At 40.1% G+C, this 23,700-nt stretch overlaps 1 protein-coding gene across 1 annotated transcript in view; it reads right to left on the minus strand.

The window, feature by feature from the left end:
* The window catches only part of RARB (retinoic acid receptor beta), a 572,080-nt gene extending 548,662 nt beyond the window's left edge, over positions 1-23,418 (minus strand). The window contains exon 1 of the mRNA XM_043893860.1: positions 23,386-23,418. The gene's annotated coding sequence lies outside the window, so the exon portion shown is untranslated. The remainder of the gene's footprint in view (positions 1-23,385) is intronic.
* Between the last annotated feature and the right edge of the window lie 282 nt (positions 23,419-23,700).

A 23,700-nucleotide genomic window follows, 5' to 3' on the forward strand; every position in this document is an offset into this window, starting at 1 on the left:
AGAAGGTGTCTAAAAGTGAAGCTCAGAGAAGATTAAAAGATAAAATGAATAGACACTTAGTGATCTATGGGACAACATAAAATGGTTTTCATACACATAACTAAAGTCCTTAAAAGAGAAAAGAGATGAATTTTGGCAAAAGAAATATATTTGAACAAAAGTGTCCATATTATTATTCCAAAATATTTTTTTAACAATCAAAACCCCAGGAGCTTAATGAATTTCACACAAAATAATTATAAGAAAAAACAAACATCAAGCATATCATATCAAAAATGTTGAAAACAGAAGATAAACATTTTAAAAGCAGACGCAAAGAAAGAAAACACATGTCACAAACAGAAAAACAATAATAAAGAGTAACTGCTGTGTTTATCAAAAGCAATACAGGTCAGAAAGGAACGGAACATCTGTAAAGTACTGAAATCAAAAAACAAAACTAGATACCTCACAAGCTACAATCCTGTATCTGAAAAAAAATATTCTCCAGAAACAGAGGCAGTGCAAAAACATTTTCAGATTAATAGAAGTTTCAAGGCTTTAGTACTAGAAGACTCATATTATAATAAAAGTCATAGAAAGTTCTTCAGGTTGAAGTAAAACACTGTAAGGGAGAAATTCACGTCTATATTAAGAAATGAAGAGCCCTTGAAAAGATGAATGTGTGGTAAATCTAAATAATCTTTTTTCTTAATTTGTTAAGAGATAAATGATTGCTTAAAGAAAAATAACTTGTGTTTTAGCGTTCATAGAATATAAAAATATGAGAGAAGCAACACAGATGACAGGAGGATGTAAGTAGAAATACATGTAAGATTTTTAACATTACACTTGAAGAGATATAACACTAAATCAAAGAACACTAGGATGAGTTAAAGACACACGTATTTCTAAAACAAATACAAACATAAGAAGAGAAAAGCTATGACCAACCGAGACAGCATATTAAAAAGCAGAGATATTACTTTGCCAACAAAGGTCCATCTAGTCAAAGCTACAGTTTTTCCAATAGTCATGTATGGATGTGAGAGTTGGACTATAAAGAAAGCGAAGTGCCGAAGCATTGATGCTTTTGAAGTACGGTGTTGAAGAATACTCTTGAGAGTCCCTTGGACCGCAAGGAGATCCAATCAGTCTATCCTAAAGGAAACCAGTCCTGAATATTCATTGGAAGGACTGATGGTGAAGCTGAAACTCCAATACTTTGGCCACCTGATGCGAAGAACTGACTCATTGGAAAAGACCCTGATGCTGGGAAAGATTGAAGGCAGGAGGAGAAGGGGACAACAGAGGATGAGATGGTTGGATGGTATCACTGGCTCGATGGACATGAGTTTGAGTAAGCTCCGGGTGCTGGTGATGGACAGGGAAGCCTGGCAGGCTGCAGTCCATAGGGTTGCAAAGTCAGACACAGCTGAGCAACTGAACTGAACTGAACTGATAGCTAATGAGCATATAGAGGTGATAAAACAGAATGCTCAAAAAAAGAAGCCCTGAAATTATCTTTAAAAAAAAGGGAGAGAAAGAAAAGCAGTTATAAAGATAAATGAGATAAATATTATACAAAAAATGAGATGCTGTGCATAAACTGAACCATATCAAAATTACATTAAATGTATATGGAACAAATACTTGAAAATAATAAATTGACTGGATTCAGGAAAAAAGCTATTCCCACTTGTATGTTCTTTACCACTGATACATTTTAAATATAAAGAAATGGTCTCCTAATGAGCTTCTTTTTGGAATAAAGAAGGCTTCATCAATTAGTCAACATCTCCCATTTGTTGGGAGTTTAGTTCTGCAGAAGAGCTCAAACATGTTATTACGTGTGTCCCTTGAGGGGAAGAAGTAGCCGGCTCCAAGGCTGCACTATTGTTTCGTGACTCCTCCTCCCCTGTCTCCACATCCCCTCCCTTCCCTGACTAGCAACTGTTTGAATCTTCCCTTTGGGACTCAAGGAAGGACATGCAGGCTGAAGTCTATTCCCTATGAACAAGAAACAAGCGACACAGGAAAGTCTCCGTGCCTGGGAGCCCCATAGGGTCCTGCTCAGTTTCAAAGCCCCCAAGATGCAGTGCAGAGGCAGCAGACTAAAACACATCCAACTGTTCAGTGAGAGAGGCCTATTTATTTATCCTAAAAGCCTTGGGCTGAGCGGAAGGCTCCTAGTTGGATACGCATCTCGGGACTGACTGTAGTCCTCTCCAGAGACTGCAGAGGCTGGCAGAGGCCACCTTGACCTTCACTCTGCCTCCCTTCAGAAAGGAGCTGGTCCACAGGTCCAGTGCTTTAGTTTTTGCAGCTTCTACTCTTGGGACTCCCTCCTCCCTTATCATCTGGCTCTGGTGCCCTGTGGGGTTTGTATCTGTGGGTCCTACAGAACTGTAAACAAACAGAGAAAGAATTCCTGACCACCATCCTCTAGGGCACACTGTAGAGACAGCAGATAGACAGGCCTGAAAAAAGGCCTATTTGCTTTTTTAAAAGCAGTGTCCTGCTTAAAGCTGTGTCCTAGAAGCACAGGTTTCCAAGTTAACATACATCTAGGGGCCGATTTACAATCCTTTTCAGAGAAGGGGGATGCCAGCTGGCACGGTCTTCTCGCTGACCCTCTGCCACGTTTACCCAGACTGCCACCGTGTCTGAGAAAGGAGCTTGTGCACATATCTGGTGCCCAAGCTTTTGTGGCTGATGCCCAGAGGATGTATCTCTTGATAGCCTGGCTTTGGTGACCCCTGGGCTTGTGTCCACGAGTAACAGAGAGATCCAGTTCTTAACTTACTGTGTCCCTAGGCTCAAGTTGCTGATTGACATCCTCTGCTTTGGGACATTGACAGGTGTTGGCACCTGTCAATGGCATATCCTCAACTACTAGGAGAGCCAGGAAGAACAAAGAAGGCTGTTTGGACAATCACAAAGGTTCCAAACAAAAGGAAGCGTTATGGCAGGGTTGTATGATAAGTCTTATCTCCTACATGAGACTGCTCATTAAAGACCAGGAGAGGTGGCTGGTTTATCTAATACACAGAAATCAACACAGAGAGTTAAGAAAAATAACGAGACAGATGAATATGTTCCAAACAAAAGAACAAGATCAGATCTCAGAAAACAACCTTAATAAAATGAAGATAAGTGATTTACCTAATAAAGAGTTCAAAATAGCAATCATAAAGATTCTCACCAAGGTCAAGAGAACAAGGCATGAACAAAGTGAAAATTTTATCAACCAATATAGAAAACGTAAGAATGTATCAAACAGAAATCACACAACTGAAGAATACAATAACTGAAACGTTCAAGAAAGGGGGTCAACAGCAGACCAGATGAGGTGGAAGAAAGGATCAACCCATCAGAGAGGCAAAAAAAAAAAAAAAAGACCTAACAATATACTGTCTATAAGAGACTCACTTTAGCTTTAAGGAAACACACAGATTGAAAGTTAACAGGTTAAAAAAAGATTCTCCATACAAACGGAAACCAAAAAGAGCTGAGGTAGGAATACTTATATCAGATAAAATATACTTTAAGACAAAGATTGTATTAATAATACAAGACAAAGTAATTAGGTTATGGTAATGGGGTCAATCCAACAAGAGAACATAACACTTGTAAAAATATTTATGCACTCAATATAGGAACACTTTTTAAACAAAGTAAATATTAACAGATCTAAAGGGAAAAATAAACGGTAATACAATAATAGTAAAGAACCTCAGTACCATACTTTTAATAATGGGTAGATCATATGGAAAAACATAAGGAAACATTAGACTTAAGTGACACATTTGGCCAGATGGACTTAACATTTATAGAATGTTCTATCCAAAAGCAATGAATACACATTCTTCTTAAGCATATATGAACTTAAGTCCATCTATAGTCTAGGATAGATCATATGTTAGTCCACAAGACAACTCTAAATACATTTTAAAAGACTAAAATCATATCAAGTGTATTTATCAACCACAATGACATGACATTAGAAATCTACTATTAGAAGAAAACTGGAAAATTCACAATATGTAGAGATTAAAAAACATATTGATGATAGTGAACAATCAGTGGGTCAAAGAAGAAATAAAAATATTTAAAATACCTTGAGATAAATAAAAGTGGAAATAACAACATATCAAAACTTATGAGTTACAGCAAACTCAGTTCAATGAGGGAAACGCATAGTGATAAATGCCTACAATAAGAAACAACTTCATATCGAACGGTACTAGAAAAGAAGAACAAACTAAGTTGGCCCAAAGATGGAAATAACAAATATTAGAACAGAAATAAATGAAATAGAGATTAGGATGATAATGAAAAATGTCAAACTAAGAGCTAGTTTTCCTAAAAGATAAATAAGACAAACCTTTAGCTAGACTCAAACCATGCAAAAAAAGAGAGAGGACTCAAATATAATCAGAAATGAAAGAAATGTTACAACTGATACCACAGAAATACAAAAGATCATAAGAGACTTCTAGGAACAATTATACACCAAAAAGATCTAAAGACTAGGAATAGCTAGGAGATCTGGTGCCCTTGGTTGCCAAGAGTCCACTTAGAGATCCCATCACACTGGACTAAGTTTTTCTTGAAAATTCCACCCTCCAGTCCTCTGTCTCATGAGAATCACACAAGGAGAAGGTGACTCCGTGTTTGTCAAAGTAGATTGAGAATCTCTTGTTCTTCTACATTCGACTGATTTAAGGAAAGGCTGTGTTTGGAGAACACTTTATTGAAAAAAAGAAAAACAACTTTAAAAGTTTTTATGTATTGCAAGACTTCCTCAAAATTTTAAATACACACAAGTTCAGCATGACCCTTCCGAATGGGACTACACTGAGAAAACTTTTTAAACCTACTTGGGCATGGAGTCATTTATTTACTGAAAATCTCAGAAATGAGAAGCTCCATGGAACACACACTTTATGCATTTCGGAACTGAGTAAAGTCTGCTGATCACTGGACTGCTCAAGGGGAAAAAACTACATGTGGGCACATTCATGTCTAAAATAGTTAGAGACCTCTAGTAATTGCCATTTTATATATTATATATAGCCATTATGTATATAAATAATAAATAAACATGAATATAAATGTATAAGGCATGTATAATGTAAATATAATGTATAAAGGATACATAATATTCCCAAATTTACAAAAATAACTGCTTTTGTATATATTACTGAGTGCTGAATTTATGAGCTTGGTAACTGAACTGATTAAACAACAAAAAAATTTAACTGAGGTTTAAAAAAAAAATTTAACTGAGGTTTAAATCCTTCAATGGACTGTGGCATCCTAAAAAAATTGTTAGGAAAACAAAGCAAAAAACTATATCTGAATTAATTTTTAAACATCGAGCTTGATGACCAGATGCTGACTCTGACTTTTCCAGCACCATCTTTCATACATTTAAAGGCACAATCTACTTTGGTTTGCCAGTCTACACACCAAAGTGTCGAGAGGTAATTTATCAATCTGTTTATTGTTCATGGATATCAGTCAACAGATGGGCCTGAAATTATCATTTTGCAGACCAGCCCTTCAACAGGAAGCTTCCATATCCATACTTTCTCACCCCTGTCAAATCATTCCAAAACAGTACATGGATATATCAGGGGACCCATAACAAATATTAAAGTCATTTGCTTTTCCAGTTTTTATTTGAGGACAATTCCCTCACTAAACGATCTTCACCCTCTGTTCCCATCCTCTCTGTGGATAATAAGAGGATTCTTAACAATTAGCAGAGTTCCAGTAAAAATATTTTCCCCTAGCTGTACTGTAGTAACGGCCAAAAGAGATCAGGACAAGCATTTTCCTACCTGCTTCAGTAAGTGCACCCCCAAGCAGGGACATGCAGGATGCTGCTCAGGCGCGCCCTGGGCTCAGCATCCATCTTCCTGCCCCGTTACCACTGCCAGACTGACAGCTGAATTACTGCACAGAAGTCGCTTCTCTGGGCTGTAACCATAATGCTGCCACTGAAACTGGTGTGTTGGCTAAAGGATAAACACAGATTGAAGGACAATTTTCAATAACAGAGAAACATGGCTTACAGGAGAGGAGAGCTGATCTGCATGGGAGAGTAAGCTTTAGCGACTTACAAGAAAACAGGAGAAGACACTCTCTAATTGAGTTGTAATTTTCCTGTCAACTGGCAGGCACTAGTTGAATTCTTGGGAGAAGCCCGCATTGGTAGCTGAGACTGTCTAACATGCTTTCTGTTGCCCAATGGTTAATAACTGAGGAAATCTTTACCTGTAAATAGAACTGAACTTAGAGCAATGAAAGAGGAAGTCAAAACTATTTCCACATGAAACGAACATAGTATTTTCAGGAAAATGAACCTTCTTTGCTGAAGCATCATCAAGAATTTAAAACTAGGACTGAGAAATACAGGGAAAAATCAACCCATGTTTAGTGACTTATTTGACAAATATGTATAAGCAATTGCACTCCATGTATATAAGATAGGATTCTGAATTCAGTGATTGTATAGCTTAAATTAAGCAGAGTAAAGACATGCAAATATATAGTAGGTTACAAGTGTCTACTTCATCTCCCACTGTCAGTATACATAATAGGTCTTTAATAAATATTGGTTGAATAAATTATTGAAGCAATATTTCTTATTTATGGGAAAAGTAGTACAAACCATAAAAAAGTTATAGATATGAGTAGTGGGCTTCAAAGGGTGAGGTTTATTTTGGTTGGAAGAGTCAAAGATCAGTTCAGTTCAGTTCAGTGGCTCAGTCATGTCCAACACTTTGCGACCCCATGGACTGCAGCACACCAGGCGTCCCTGTCCATTACCAGCTCCCAGAACTTGCTCAAATTCATGTCCATCAAGCCACTGATGCCATCCAACCATCTCACCCTCTGTCATCCCCTTCTCCTCCTGCCTTCAATCTTTCCCAGCATCAGGGTCTTTTCCAATGAGTCAGTTCTTCGCATCAGGTGGCCAAAGTACTGGGGTTTCAGCTTCACCATCAGTCCTTCCAATGAATATTCAGGACTGGTTTCCTTTAGGATAGACTGGTTGGATCTCCTTGCAGTCCAAGGGACTCTCAAGAGTCTTCTCCAACACCACAGTTCAAAAGCATCAATTCTTCAGCACTTAGCTTTCTTTAATAGTCCAACTCTCACTTCCATACATGACCACTGGAAAAACCACAGCCTTGACTAGATGCACCTTTGTTGGCAAAGTAATATCTCTGCTTTTTAATATGCTGTCTAGGTTGGTCATAGATTTTCTTCCAAGGAGCAAGCATCTTTTAATTTCATGGCTGCAATCACCATCTGCAGTGATTTTGGAGCCCCCCAAAATAAAGTCTGTCACTGTTTCCACTGTTTCCCCATCTATTTGCTGTGAAGTGATGGGACCAGATGCCAAATCTTAGTTTTGTGAATGTTGAGTTTTAAAGCCAACTTTTTCAGTCTCCTCTTTCACTTTCATCAAGAGGCCCTTTAGTTCTTCACTTTCTGCCATAAGGGTGGTGTCATCTGCATATCTGAGGTTATTGATATTTCTCCCGGCAATCTTGATTCCAGCTTGTGCTTCATCCAGCCCAGCGTTTCTCATGATGTACTCTGCATACAAGTTAAATAAGCAGGGTGAAAATATACAGCCTTGACGTACCCCTTTCCCGATTTGGAACCAGTCTGTTGTTCCATGTCCAATTCTAACTGTTGCTTCTTGACCTGCATACAGATTTCTCAGGAGACAGGTCAGGTGGTCTGGTATTCCCATCTCTTTAAGACTTTTCCACAGTTGTGACTCATACAGTCAGATGCTTTGGTGTTATCAATAAAGCAGAAGTAAATGTTTTTCTGGAACTCTCGCTTTTTCGATGATCCAACAGATGTTGGCAATTTGATATCTGGTTCCTCTGCCTTTTCTAAATCCAGCTTGAACATCTGGAAGTTCACAGTTCATGTACTGTTGAAGCCTGACTTGGAGAATTTTGAGCATTACTTTGTTAGTGCGTGAGATGAGTGCAAATGTGCAATAGTTAGAACATTCTTTGGCATTGCCTTTGGGATTGGAATGAAAACTGACCTTTTCCCATCCTTGGCCACTGCTGAGTTTTCCAAATTTGCTGGCATATTGAGGGCAGCACTTTCACAGCGTCAGCTTTTAGGATTTGAAATAGCTCAACTAGAATTCCATCACCTCCACTAGCTTTGTTTGTAGTGAAGTTTCCTAAGGCCCACTTGACTTTGCATTCCAGAATGTCTGGCTCTAGGTGAATGATCACACCATTGTGGTTATCTGGGTCATGAAGATCTTTTTTGTACAGTTCTTCCGCGTATTCTTGCCACCTCTTCTTAATATCTTCTGCTTCTGTTAGGTCCATACCATTTCTGTCCTTTATTGTGCCCATCTTTACATGAAATGTTCCCTTGGTACCTCTAATTTTCTTGAAGAGATCTCTAGTCTTCCCCATTCTATTGTTTTCCTCTATTTCTTTGCATTGATCACTGAGGAAGGCTTTCTTGTCTCTCCTTGCTATTCTTTGGAACTCTGCATTCAAATGGGTGTATCTTTCCTTTTCTCCTTTGCCTTTAGCTTCTCTTCTTTTCTCAGCTATTTGTAAGGCCTCCTCAGAGTCAAAGATGACATTATTCAAATGCAGCATGAAGAGAGAAGTGGAGAATTCCTGGGATGAATAGGAAATAGCAGTGGTATTCTTAATTGTCAGAGTCTACGGTCCAGGCCGAAATAAACACTCTCTTAGAATTGTTGATTTTCAGTATCTTAATGGAAAGCAAATGCTGTGTACAGCTACCTCTGCAACTGCAAACCAAATTAGGTCACATTATGACTCAGTAAATGATTGCGGACCAAACTCTTCCTTTTCAAAATGTCAGATAAACCCTCAGAGAGAGGACTGTATTAGCAGTATTGCAAATTGAAAATACATATTTTTATTAGTTCCCCAGGTTTAGGTCAGAACTGGCATTAGCTAGAACTAATAATCTAATCCTAGACTCAACTCAGTGACTGGCTTATTTCCTGGCACATAGTAGGTATGTAAGATATATTTGTTGAATACATGAATATCAAAAATCAAGAGTTTGTCATGTACTGAGTAATATATTATTTTATAGAATAGGCTCCCTTTATTATCTCTAGTTTTCTCTCAACTTAAAACTTGAAAATCGAATACCTCATAAATGATAGGAACATCTAATTCACAATGTAGTTGATGAAGAAAATCACACTTGTTTCCTACTTTTTACTCCAAATGTTGAAATCATGGCTTCTGACTTTCCAAGGTCACTCACAGGCATCCTTATTTTAGCCAGGCTACATGTCTGTTTTCAGCATCTGCTATTTCTCTTGGATTTTCATTTGATTTTTCACTCACATTATTTACTGCAAAGTAAATTGCAGCATGCTCTTCCAAAGTACCTTCTTGAAGTACTCACAATGAGCGGCTCCAATGGTCAGATGAGTTCACAAAATTCTCTGTACCCTGAGCTTACTCTTGGAGGTTCATTTTGTAAGTAAAAACACTTAAGTTTCTGAGAAGCGTTGCAGTAAAGAGCCAAATCAACTCTGTTTAACTCAGTGTTTTTCAAACTGTTATGACCACGGAACCTATTCTGAACGCCTTTCACTCTCTTTTAGGACTAGTTAGTGTTGAGGTGTAAGTTTGGGACAAGATCCTAAGGCAGAGGGTGTCAGCTGCTGACTCACGTGGTATTTTATCCTTGAGCGATGGCACACACTGAGAGGGGAGAGAAATGTCAGCACATCTGGAAACACTGGGACCACATCCTCTTCAGCATCCATCCCCCGCCCCCCGGCCCCGTTCAGTGGGCATCGCTTCTCTGATGCACTGTGGCACTGGCATTCCCATATTACTCCCAGACCATTTCAGGCACGTACATTACTTGTCTGGTTCTTGTAGCTATCTGACTTTGGAATTCTTGCCCTGGGATATCTTAATCATTCAGTTATTCCTACTACTCTTAGAGGAGAAAGGAATGCTCGTATTCAAATATGAAAAAAAGAGAGAGAGAGAAGTTAGTGTAAGATGAATGCCCCTTTAAGCTATCAGCAATAATTTCTATGTCTGTTGAACTTCAAAGAAATGATTAGAAGAAGCCTATGTCAGCATCTTGGCCCCCTAACAGCAGTTGCTCCATTTTCTTGCATCTGTAAATCTATGATCCTCAGAGTAATATGGGAATCTTGAGATGCTACAAACACACCATGGAGCCTTTCACTTGCGCTCTCCAGAAAGGGATCTTTATTTCTGAAGGGAGTCAATCCTTATTTGATTTCAGGTCTTTTTAGGCTCATACTTCAGTGACTGGCTGCTCTGCTAGTCACACTTCTGGACTGAACTTTCACATTTACCAACAAATAGCCCTGGATCTGGTCTTCCCTGGTGGCTCAGATGGTGAAGAAACTGCCTGCAATGTGGGAGACCCAGGTTTGATCCCTGGGTCAGGAGGATCCCCTAGAGAAGGAAATGGTAACCAACTCTAGTATTCTTACCTGGAGAATCCCATGAACAGAGGAGCCTGGTGGGCTAGTCAATGGGGTCACAAAGAGTCAGACATGCCTGAGCGATTATGCGAACACATGCACTCACGTGCGTGTGCGTGCACACACACACACACACACACAGAGCACTGGGTCTAGACAGCAAGCAGATTACTTTCAAAAGGAAGCTCTTGGCTCTCCAGAATGGGTCCTTATTTCCCCTTTCGAAAGCATCATCCTTATTCTTTGGTTGCAATATGCTCAACTTCACAGTGTGTAATTAAAAATGTCTTGGTTAATGAAAATAATTTATTTTTTCTAAATTTTAAAAGTTAACATATTTTAGTCTGCAAGATTTTGAGGCCATGGTGAGGGGATTGGGAACGAAGAGAAAACCCCAAGGGGCATTTGGTGCATAGCCATTACACAGCCTTCCAGCAGAGAAAGCCAACAGAGAAACAAGACTTTCTCAGGAGGATAGAGCTGACGGGGCAAAGGTGAGACAGCCTGCTCTGTCCGTGCCCCACCTGCTCTCCAAGTAGTGTGCGCCGCTCGTAAGGTAGCATGACCGCCTTAACAACAAGCGACTCCAGCAGCACCTGAGACACCAAGCTGGGGAGGGGTCTGTTTTTTGGTTTTTTTTTTTGCTTTGTTTTTACCAAAATGTCCAACATATACTTTATTTTCCGTCACCTTATGCTAAAGAGTATACTTCAGTAATGCCTCTCTTTATACTACAAGATCAGGTTTTCTTTCCTAAATATTTTCCAATTTTCAATTTCTGCCTTTTTAATGATGTCAGATGTCAGCATCTCATAAGTCATTATTGTCATCCTTTTAAGTGAACTGACTGTATTGTCACCAAAAGTGTTGTAAGCTGAGGGTCTGGACCGGAAGTGAAAGAATTAAGGTGGCAGGGATGGAGTTTCCTGTTTATGTTTTCTTCCTTAAGCAGCAGCAGCTTGCAGCAGGAATGCTGCACAAACCTACTGCTCACTCGGGACAGGCAACTATTTGGCTGAGCGTTTGCTTGGGTGTGGAGAAAAAGGCATATCGCTGGACTTTCTTTCAACAAAATCTCCAATCACTGTATCCAAAGTAGTGTGCTATATATTTTTAATTTTATAGCCAAAATACATTGTTTGTGACTATCAAAAGCCAGCAACACCCTATTTCCCCTGAGTTGATTCAAGCTTTGGGTTTGAAATGCCCGCTGATTGCTCTAAACCATTCATTCTACAAATATTTAACAAGCCTCTCCTAATAGGCTGACTACTCTTTGGCGGTGCTACAGACATAGTAGTGAATAGATGAAAATTCTAGCTTACCTGGAGCTTATTTTCAAATGGTCATAATTCCTACGTATTACTGGGTCCACTTTCTACCTGTTTATGTCAACCGCATTCAGGACTTGGAGGAAACATGGTGGGCGCAGTCTGGTAAATGTCAAGCCTGCAGCCCAGAGCAAGGGAAAGCCTTAAGAGAAATTCATTCTACTACATTCTGACTGCCAGTGGCTCCTGGACTTGCACCTTCCCCAAACTATCCCAGCAAGGCAGTGGAGACGAGTTCTAGAATACTGGACCTGCTGAAATAGGAACGGACTAAAGATGAGCTCCTTGGACCTCCTTCTACAGAGGAAACAACTCAAGCCCACAGGGATTAAAAACACAAAACCTTCCTTCCATACCCGTGAGGATTAAATGAACGGATAGTACGCAGAATTATGCCTGGCAAACATCTTTGTGCTACTGTTACTATTCATCACTATTATATCCTCCTGTTCTATAAATTTAAGTCTTGCTGGTTTCATTTTTTTATATAAATTCCTTTTTAAAATATTGACTCTTATTTATATATTTGGCTGTACCAGGTCTTAGGTGCAGCATGTAGGATCTTCAATCTCCACTGTTGCACAAAGGATCTTTGCACAAAACATCTCTATGGGACCTAGTTCCCTGACCGATTGAACCCAGATGCCCTGCATTGGGAGCCCAGTCTTAGCCACTGGATCACCTGGGAAATGTCCTAAAACTTTTATATAATTGCATCTCTATCTAAAAATCTTTAATAATGGCATACTGCTGTATTTAGGAATTCTGAAGTACCTCGAGGTTGCGCAGGGGCAGGGGGTGGTGTCTTACTCTGATAATCTCACGTAACTCACACAGAACCTGCAGTCTTGATGCCAAGGATTTTCAGTTAAGTGTGTATTGAATTGAATTAGAAATGTGTCTTTACGTCTATTCAGTAAAGACAAACATCTCTTATAGTCACTGTTAAGGGTTAAAATGTGTCCCCACTCCTCACCCACACAGAAAAGAAGCTATATTGAAGTCTTAATTCCTGGATGTGACCTTAGTTGGAAATAGGGTCACCGCAGATGCAATTAGTTAAGGTCACAGTGGAATAGGATGGGCCCTAATCCAATATGCCTGGAGTCTTGCAAGAAGCCCTGTGAGAACAGAGACTGGGCAGAAGGCGGGATGCTGGTCAAGGCAGAGACTGGACTCAGGAAGCTGCAAGCCAAGAATGCCAAGGATCGCCAGCAAAGGACCGGAGGCTAGGGAGAGGCAAGGGGGAAGTCTCCCCTCCAGGTTTCAGCACGTCCCTGCGGACCTCCTGGTTTAGACGTCTGGCCTCCAGAACTGTGAGGCAACACGTTTCCCTTGTTTGTGAAACTTCGTTACAGCAGCTCTAGAAAGAAGACTGAAGCCACGCCTCTGCTTCCCTGACGCACTCAGATCAGCAATGGGCGGCATGAGCTTCCCCCCCATGAAACACACTGCCTATCGCGTGACTCAGCATTCGTACAAAGAACGTGCACGTGTGTACACGTGTGGGCTCAGTAGCGTCAACAGTGTCTGCCTCTTTGTAAACCCGTGGACTGCAGCCCGCCAGGCTCCTCTGTCCATGGGCATCTCCAGGCGAGAACACTGGAGTGGGTTGCCATGCCCTCCTCCAGGGGATCTTCCCGACCCATGGGTCCAACCCAGGTCTCTGGCAGTGCAGGCGGATTCTTTATCCTCTGAACTACCAGGGAAGCCGCGGGAGACTTGGGGAGAGTTTCAAGGCGGACTTTAGAAGGGAGATTACCCTAAGAAGTTTCCAGGATTCTCTTGGTGCCCTAAGAACTCTATTTAATGTGAAACCATTCCTAGCTTGGATGGAAAGATGCAGCTGATAAATCTGCTACAATATATACCAGTTAATTCAACAAAACGTCAAACTGTCTGAGAAAGTCCTTAGAAAAGCTTTACTTTCTGTGTCACCAGGGAACTGACTGATAGAAGGAAAGCTCATGAAAATAAGATTTTCTCTGACTTCTGCCTACAGTGAATAAATCAATGGTATTTTCAAGTCCCCTCAATACCAATGAGTTTATCTCATAAGCAGGCAAGTATTTACAGACTCTTAAAAGAAACAACTCTCCAGTTTTTTTTTCTTTTTCTTCCCCTTCCCATTTCAGCCTAATTTCTTCTTTCCTGTCTCTCTACCATTTCTTTCCTTTGTCCCTCACTCACCCTCCTTCTGCTATTCTTCGCTTAGCTATAGGAGGAAAAATTTGTCTTACAACTGCTATCTCCTACCTCTTTGCTTCTGAAAGCTTTGATGAGTGTGGGGGTTCTTCACTTTATTTATTTTTTTAAGATTTAGTCTCCCTGCCCTGAACTGGATTTAGGGTAATTGTGTATCTGCTTGAGGGCTGAATGCAATCTCCAGCCTTTTTCATAAAGTTTATGGCCCTGGTGCCCCTTTAAAAGTCTCCTGTGGCTGACTGATGGGCTCATTTCTGATACTAACTGTAAAGGATTGGCCATCCTGAAGATCAGCTGCTCCTCCCCGGAGCATCTCAGGGGGGAAGGGCAGCCGCCTTACGGACAAGGCCTGTGTTATGGATGACGCTTCGGGCCTCAAACAGGTTCATCCTTCAGCGGTCTAGGCTCTGCCCTGCACCAAGGGACTGCACCACGGGGCACATGAGCTCAGCCAAGTCCTTTAGCTAATGGGTGTCAGAGGACTGAGACATCACTGCGGGAGGGAGAGCGCAAGAGCTAACACCCCGTTTCCCAACTGGTGTTCATTTTCTCTTGGCGTCATTAGTCTAAAGAGAGGTCGGCACACTCACAGAGCCTTCATCATTCAAGAATTCAAGCCTTCTGATTTAATCTAAGTTTTCCTCAGATTTTACCCATTAAAAATGTATTCTCAGTTATCAGAGAAATGCAAATCAAAACCACAATGAGGTACCATTATACGCCAGTCAGGATGGCTGCTATCCAAAAGTCTACAAACAATAAATGCTGGAGAGGGTGTGGAGAAAAGGGAACCCTCTTACACTGTTGGTGGGAATGCAAACTAGTACAGCCGCTATGGAAAACAGTGTGGAGATTTCTTAAAAAACTGGAAATAGAGCTGCCATATGACCCAGCAATCCCACTTCTGGGCATACCCACTGAGGAAACCAGATCTGAAAGAGACACGTGCACCCCAATGTTCATCGCAGCACTGCTTATAACAGCCAGGACATGGAAGTAACCTAGATGCCCATCAGCAGACGAATGGATAAGGAAGCTGTGGTACATATACACCATGGAATATTATTCAGCCGTTAAAAAGAATTCATTTGAATCAGTTCTAATGAGATGGATGAAACTGGAGCCCATTATACAGAGTGAAGTAAGCCAGAAAGATAAAGAACATTTCAGCATACTAACACATATATATGGAATTTAGAAAGATGGTAACGATAACCCTATATGCAAAACAGAAAAAGAGACACAGAAATACAGAACAGACTTTTGAACTCTGTGGGAGAAGGTGAGGGTGGGATGTTGCGAAAGAACAGCATGTATACTATTTATGGTGAAACAGATCACCAGCCCAGGTGGGATGCATGAGACAAGTGCTCGGGCCTGGTGCACTGGGAAGACCCGGAGGAATCGGGTGGAGAGGGAGGTGGGAGGGGGGATCGGGATGGGGAATACGTGTAAATCCATGGCTGATTCATATCAATGTATGACAAAACCCACTGAAAAAAATAAATAAATAAATAAAGGAGAAATTGGAGGGAAAAAAAAAAGATCAAATGAAAAAAAAAAAAAAATGTATTCTCAGTTTTCACGTCAATATGCCTTTTCTCCTCAAGCTGTCTTTCAAAAATATCTTCATGGAACAAATGGTGGTGATGAGCGAGTCTTCCCTACTTCTACCACTTGTATATTCTGGGTCAAAACGGCACTTGAATTCTCAGGGAAGCATAAAGATGGCTGGAGGGGGAAGAGAAGGTGAAAAGGAGAGAATGAGTGAGATAGAGGAACAGGGAGGAAGGGAGAGAAGAGGGGAGAGAGAGAGAGCGGACTGGAGGGCAGGGAAGGCAGGAGAGGAGGGATTTTAGGAGGGTTACCATTTCAGTTTTAATTGAAGATTTAATTCCATGCAGGAAGGGGAGTTAATTTGCCACTTGTCAGATACGAAGACATGAAAGACGTCACCCAAGAGTGGTTGGTGGTCACCGGGCAGCCCATCAGGTGTGATGAGCAGCTGAAGGGAGGAGTCAGAGACCAGTGCACACATGGGGGTTGGGGGGAATGCAGGTTTGGGGAGAAGGGTGACCCACCATTCAAATATTCACTGAAGGTTTTATACGGCAGGCATGACACCATGACTCGGATTATCAGACCCAGAAGACAAGCTTTGGCTATGAGATAGTCAATGTGCATGAGGAACCCACACTTCAAGTAATGGAAACACCAGCAGTGTAACCAAACAATTACATCCAAACATTAAAAGTGATAAAAGGCACTTAGAGATGCTGCCAGCACCGCTGCATCCACCCGTCTGGTTTCTCCCCTCACAAAACAGCAAGAACTGAAAACAAAGACCAACCACGTCAGCGTCACCAGTAACATCTGTGCTGCTAAACACAGGGAGTGTCTTTCGGACCTTATTGTGAGCAAACACCATCTGACCCAATGGACCACTTCCTCCATCTTGGACCGTTCTCTTCTTGGGTTTTCCTGCATACCGCATTCTGTGCTTTTCCGACTGCTTCTCTGTTTATTTTTTTTAACTCTTTTGCAAGGTCATCTCATCTTGGCAACCATAAAGTGTGGTAATTTCTCCAAGGTCTGATCCTGTGCTTACTCTTCTTGGGACTCAGTGACCGTCTGTGTACCGAGAACTCTCAGATGAGCCTTCCCGGCAAACCTCTCCCTCCGCACCCGCCGTGGGATGCGCTCCCGGGTGCTGGGTAGGGTCAGCTGCACCCTTTTCTGGGCACTTCCTTAGTAAACCTGTGCTTCCCATCTGCCAGTTAGAACCTGTGTGATATTCAGCTGTGTGTCTTCAGTGTTTGGCAAGGTGCTTGGCATGTGTTCATGGCTCACGGTTTGTTCAGCTGTGGACTGGAATTCGGGGCAGGGCTTCGGGGCAGACGGCACGGCATCACTGCACATACTGGGGTGCTGCTGGGTGACTCTGCCTTGGCAGGTGAGCCAAGATAGTTGACTATGAGAACAACTTTTGATAGTTGAAACTTTTCAGATGATAATGCCTTAATGATTGTAATTATGTAATCTTATGTAACAAGACAGAAAGCATACATGGGATTTAACATGGAGGATTTCTACTTTTTCGGTTATTTTTGTATTATCGGAGTTCTACAGTGCATATAAACAATTTTATAGTTCTTTTTACATTAAATTTTTTTTGAGGTCTGCTCTGTGTATTGATAGGCCGAAAGAGAAAAATCTGTGTGTGTCAGATACACACACGAAGAGTTAAGGTAGTGAAATGAAAAAGAGGAATGTGACTTGCTACCAGAAATTCTAGGAGTTGGAATCCCAGGAGTTAGAATCCCAGGAGTTAGAACTCTTTTTTGTTCAGCAAAAGTATTACCCAAATTCTTCACTAAGCAGCCCAAATTGCCTTTGTTTCTATGTGACTTTTAGGGAGAAAAAGGGCAAAGAGAAATTATTTACTCAAATGGCCTGTCACTCCTGATTTTCAAGAATTAAACACAAACAAGTATTTTTAGATAATAAATTTGATAGTAACATATGCTCTCCTGAATTATAACTCAGACTACAATCCTTACTGATGAGATCTAGACACTGACATCCTAGTCAAGCCATCCAAGCCATCAAAATAAGCAACCCTTATGAAAATGAAAATTGAATATTATGTTGGAGAAATTGAAAGCATGTTTTATCAAAGGCAATTTGTCTGTTATCTGACAGCCTTGGAAAACAACAGGAAAATTACATCTCTCACATTAAAGTGAAAAGGCAGCAGCTTCTTTAAACATTACAGTAATAAAGGAACCTTGGGTCATTAAAAAAACAAAAAAAACAAAAAAACAACTGTTTATTCTATATGCTGGCACCATCTGATTTCTTTCTTGTGTTCTCCTGGGGGGTGGGGGGTGGGAAGGGCCTATTTCTGAACTAGTTAATGGATCACAGAAGAAAGGAGTACCAATTTCTTCCTTTAAAAAAATTCTTCCGTTATTGGTTAAAAAAAAAAGTGATTTTTTTTTTAATCAAGGTAGATTTTATTTACTGGTTCATTTTAAACTTTTAATTTTGCACTGGAATATAGCTGATCAATAGGCAATATCACAGGCAATTTTAATATTCAGAAAATGGTGTTAAACTGCTGCAATAAAATAAGCAAATCTTCGTAGTACGCAAGTACTATGAAAATCTTCGTAGTACACAAGTACTACGTAGTATCACAATTGCCTGTGATAGTTTCAGGTGAACAATAAAAGGACTCGGCCATACGTACAAACGGATCCCTTCTCCCCCAAACACCGCTCCCACCCAGGCTGCCACCGAGGAGTTCCCGGTGCTGGACAGTAGGTCCTCATCGGCTATTCATGTCAAACACAGCAACGGATACAGAAAGAGCGACTCTACAGAGCAATGCCAGGGGCCATCAGAGTGTTAGAGCTCAGGTGCGTCAGCAACGGGAAGCTCCGCTCTCCCTTCAGGGCAGAGCCAGTGGTTCCCGATGCCTCCCCGCCCTGAGGGTTTGTCCCCATGAGCTGCACTCCTGTAGGAAGTCCACATCTTAGGTTCTCAGTGAGTGTGTGTTAAGTCGCTTCAGTCATGTCCGTCTCTTTGTGACCCCATGGTCTGTAGCCCGCCAGGCTCCTCTGTCCATGTAATTCTCCAGGCAAGAATACCGGAATGGGTTGCCATTTCCTCCTCCAGGGGATCTTCCTGACCCAAGGATCAAACCCACGTCTCCTGCATTGGCAGGCGGGCTCTTTACCACTAGCGCCACCTGGGAAGCCTAAACTGAGGATCCTCCAATTTAGAGATGATACCAAGTAGTACCTAACTACACATTTAATTGAGGAACTTTTAGTCTCTGCCCACTGTTCCAAGGAGAGTAGCCTTGAACTCCGGTCATGGTTCGGGCGGAACAATCATGCTCATGTCTATATCTTGGTTATGCTTGTTAAGTGATAGGGAAGTGGTATAACAGAAACCTTTAGCCCAATATGTGGCTCATGTAGTGGAAATATTCTATGATGCTTGAGTCATTGAACACTACTGACTAAAACTATAGCCAGGGCTGCTTGCGTACTACAAAGATTTGCTCATTTTATTGCAGCAGTTTAACACCATTTTCTGAATATTAAAATACATTGTTTTCTTTTCAAATGAACCATCTAGAGGAAAAGCATTGTTATTAACCCAATAACTAGTTCTTTAATGTCAATATTTCAGAAAGCTCAAATTTCACTAAAGCACTCTGTGATGTGTGACAACCTACTTCAGTATTTTTGCCTGGAAAAACCCACGGACAGAGGAGCCTGGTGGGCTACATGTTCACGGGGTTGCAAAGAGTCGGACACAACTGAGCACATGAACAGAGATGAATTAGATGTAAACTGAGTGAGTCTTAGATTCCCTGCAAGGGTTTTAATAAGTAAAATAATTTTATAAAGATAATATAGGCATTATTCAAAAATAATATAGGCATGACTCCAGAAACTGGGGGAAAGAAGAATAACTCTAAAATGGTGCCTAAAATCAAGTGTTCAGTTCAGTTCAGTCGCTCAGTCATGTCTGACTCTTTGCAACCCCATGGACTGCAGCACTCCAGATCTCCCTGTCCATCACCTACTCCCAGAGTCTACCCAAACTCATGTCCATTGAGTTGGTGATGCTATCCAACCATCTCATCCTCTGTCGTCCCCTTCTCCTCCCACCTTCAATCTTTCCCAGCATCAGGGTCTTTTTAAATGAGTCAGCTCTTCACATCAGGTGGCCAAAGTATTAGAATTTCAGCTTCAACATCAGTCCTTCCAATGAATATTCAGGACTGTGTACTTAACCAATTTATGCTTTTCTTATGTTCTTCAACTAAATCAACCTTACTGATTATGACACTTGACCACTACATTTAATTCAGAACTTCAGTGGATGAAACATTTGACTTCTGTTCTGGGAAGGCTGATCCATGTGTAACTGTTGTGCAGTTCAATTTGTGGACCTTCAAATGTATTGGGGAAGAGAGATGCAGAGCTCTGATACTTTCTAGCTATGTGGTCTCAGAAACTCAGTTTCCTGAAATACAATTTGGGAGAACAATGCTTTCTTCAATACAAGAAATCCTAATATTTAATGGTGTCAGTTCCCTTCTTAACAGAGAGCCCCCATTTTAGGTTAGCACTGGGTAAAGTTATCTTCTTTGATAGATGCTGCATTTTTCACCCTCTTGGAACAACTAGCTCCATGAGTCACAAACATCCATTGATAATATTGTAAGAACATTCCAGTGAACACTAAACGCAGGACCCCTTTTTTTGGATAGCCTGCAACTGCATGTGGGAAAAAAAAAACTAAAAATAATGCCATTTTTGATTGCTGATGTCATAGACATTGGCAAGAATATTGAAGCTGTACATCAAAAAGATATTTTGGGGATAAGTCAGTGTAAGAATAAAATAGAGCTGTGGAGCTCTCGTGAAATTGAGAGATCTCTTTTGTATCAAAGTATATTTATGAGATAATATTTCAACAGAAATGGAGAAAAAATGGAAATCTATTGCCATTATATTACTATTGTGTTGAAATGGCAATCTTATAATGAAATCTAAAATTCCAGTTCTCATATCCTAAAGTGGATGCCTGCTTGCTTTAATCTTGGTTATCGTTATATTGCTAAAGCAATCATTGAAATTAGCTTTGGCAGTTACAAAAAGGCAAGATAGGTCTCCTCTTCTCTACTGCCTTTTCATAATCCCCACCCTCTAGCTCAAGGGTGCCCTTGACAACAAAAGTTCAAGAACACCCAACTGCAACCGAACATTTGGTTATCACATTTTTCACTGATTCTTCCAAGTCACAGAGGAGTCATTCACTGTGATCCAGCTCACCCCAAGCACACTCTCTGAGACCTCTCAGTTGTGTGGGTTAAAAAGATTTACCACTGCTTCTCTTGTCTGGAAACCCTGTGCAAGGCTCCAACCTCTCAAGGGTCTGTGATTCTTTACTTGTAGAACTGTGTCTTCAACTACAGGAGCTACAGATAGCTTTTAGCTCCAATATTTTATGACTATTATTGTCTTTAAGTTTTTTCTTAAACTTTTGTTATATTCAGACTCCAGAGGCATTAATTTTGCCTTGTTGGCAAGCCACTTTCTTTCTTTATGTATTATTTTTATTTAAGTCAGCACACTTTTTTGTGTGTTTGTTTTTTACCTGAATGTGTTTAAGATGGGCAAGTTGGAATACTCCTATAAGCAATAAATCAGCTTTGCTTATTTCAAACAGAAGTGTAAACTGTAAAAATAAAAAGGATGGCAACCCCCCCCCCACCCTAAAAACCCAGTGTAACTGAGTCCTGGTTGGATGCTACAGCTTAAGGACAGCTCTGAGTCTCAGGACTAATTTCTTTGCTAAAAAGAGTGACAGAAGATGGAATACCATCACATAGCCACTCCTACCAAGAGAATCAGACATTTTGGAGGAGATGTGAAAGAAGAATACAATGATTTCCTCACTGTGGGATTTACTATGACTTAAGTCACTGTTGGTACCACCACTGGTGTAGATCCCATCGCTGGGAAAACGTCTCTGATTATTAAAAGGGTGTGCTACATTTCAGACTCAGCTGCCCAAATAGGTTGGGTAATTTCTTCAATTGTCAAAATATCTTGACTATACTTACATACTTATTCTCAAAAATGAACACTGTACCAACATGAATGACCTAACTAATTTTTCCCTAAATTGTATGCCATAGTTATTATTAGGAACATTTAAATCAGCACAAAATCCTTTGTTCTCCAGAATATAAACTGCAACAATAAATTAACAGAATTATTACAGTTTACATCTAAATTTGAAAAAAATGAACTACTTTTGAGTTAAGAAAAAGCGACAACAATACTAAGCAGAAGAAAAGTTATGTTCAATCTTAAGAGTATTCAACTGAACGAAACTATACCAGCAGAGAAAAAACAAATTTATCAAGTCATAAAAAAATACATTATTTCAAAATGAATTAGAAAAAGCAATACAGTTATTTGGAACTGCTATAGAAATTCTGTCTTAAAATAACCAATTGAACTTACCCAATAGGTTCACTTGAAGATAAATTAAAATATGATTATAATACGAGAAATTTATAGTTAAGTAGCATTACATTAATTCCTTATTTTTCCTAGTACACTCTAATATGTTTTTCTTTCCTATTCTTTGTACATACTTATCTTCCCAATAAAAAATAATGAATAATGAAGGAAATGATGGGCAAATGAAATTTTATTTTCACTATAATTAGATTTCCCCTCTAAAAAATCTTCCATCTCCTTAAATCACTATGAATTAAACTATAGTGTTTCCTTTATTGCAAAATTCCATGCAAGGCATGTTAATCCTTTCTCAGGAAATCTCAGGATCATTCTGGTATAGTCATGTTTACCCAAACTTTGCCAACAGTCTGAGAACATGATTTTTAAAGGGATCTACACAGAACAAGTCTTGGACGTGCTGAGACACCAGTGAATTTGGGCAACTTTTCCTTGCCCAAGTACTTCACCTCCATGAGTACAAAAATCCTGCATTAATCCCCACCCTGGAGGGAAGAGAACGTTCTCATGTACTAACCACTGAGTTACATAAATAATTTCATTTAGTTTTCAAAATAACCATACAATCTTTGCATTAGTAAACATGCTTTACTCAAGGGGTCAAGGAGCCTACCTGTCTCATCTGAGATCACATCTAATGATGGAAATTCAGACTAGTTCCCTTCTCTCTACACGCAGGATATTCATCACGCTTCCTTCTCAACCATCACAGTTTTCTAAAATAACTTTTTTCTTTCTGTATTGTAGGAGTTACAAAACTATAACCTGTGGCACAAATGTTTCCTGCTTCTTGTCTTTATAAGTGAAGTTCTATCAGAACAAAGTCACACGCGTGTGTTTATGTAGTGGCTGTGCCTGCTTTTTCACCAGAACAGCAAAGCCGGGTCGCTGTGGCAGAGGCTTGGGTCCACAAAGTCTAAAATGCTTAGCCTGTGTGCCTTTCTGGAACAGGTTTGCCAGCCTCTGGTCTACTGCATCTCCTTGTTAGCTGAGAGAAAATAAGACTACCTAGACAAGACATATGTAAACAAACAGTTTGGAGAATAATTTTTATATATAGTATGACATTTTATTGAAAAAAATGTTAACATTTGCTTATATGTGTGTATATACATACTTGCGAAGTTCATATTGCAAATGGTGGTTATATGTGAGGCATCAGATTATTATAAGGAAACTTTCATGATGCTTTAAATATTTAAATTACTTCAATATTTAATAATTTAATATATGCTTATTTGAATTTATTTCTTCTTTCTTTACTCACCAGGTGTGGGTCCTCAGACAAGTTCCTTCATCTCTGCCAGACTCTATTTTATCTGTAAAATGAGGAGCTGAGTTAGACAGTGTTTCCAATTCCTTTTAATTCTAACACCCCACCACTGTATGTAACACAGTCACTCAATTTCTTAGTATCATTTAATTTTGATAACTACCAACCATCGAGAAAGATGTCTACATGGAGCCTACAAATTTAAAATTTTCTATTTGTCATTTTTATTAGGAGTAATCTTCATAGATAACTCAGTTTTCTATTGGTTCACTAGAATCTCTTTCAGGAGAATAGTCACAGGAATTCTAA

The sequence above is a fragment of the Cervus elaphus genome, chromosome 32 (assembly GCF_910594005.1).
Source record: "Cervus elaphus chromosome 32, mCerEla1.1, whole genome shotgun sequence".
Taxonomy (NCBI): Eukaryota; Metazoa; Chordata; class Mammalia; order Artiodactyla; family Cervidae; genus Cervus; species Cervus elaphus.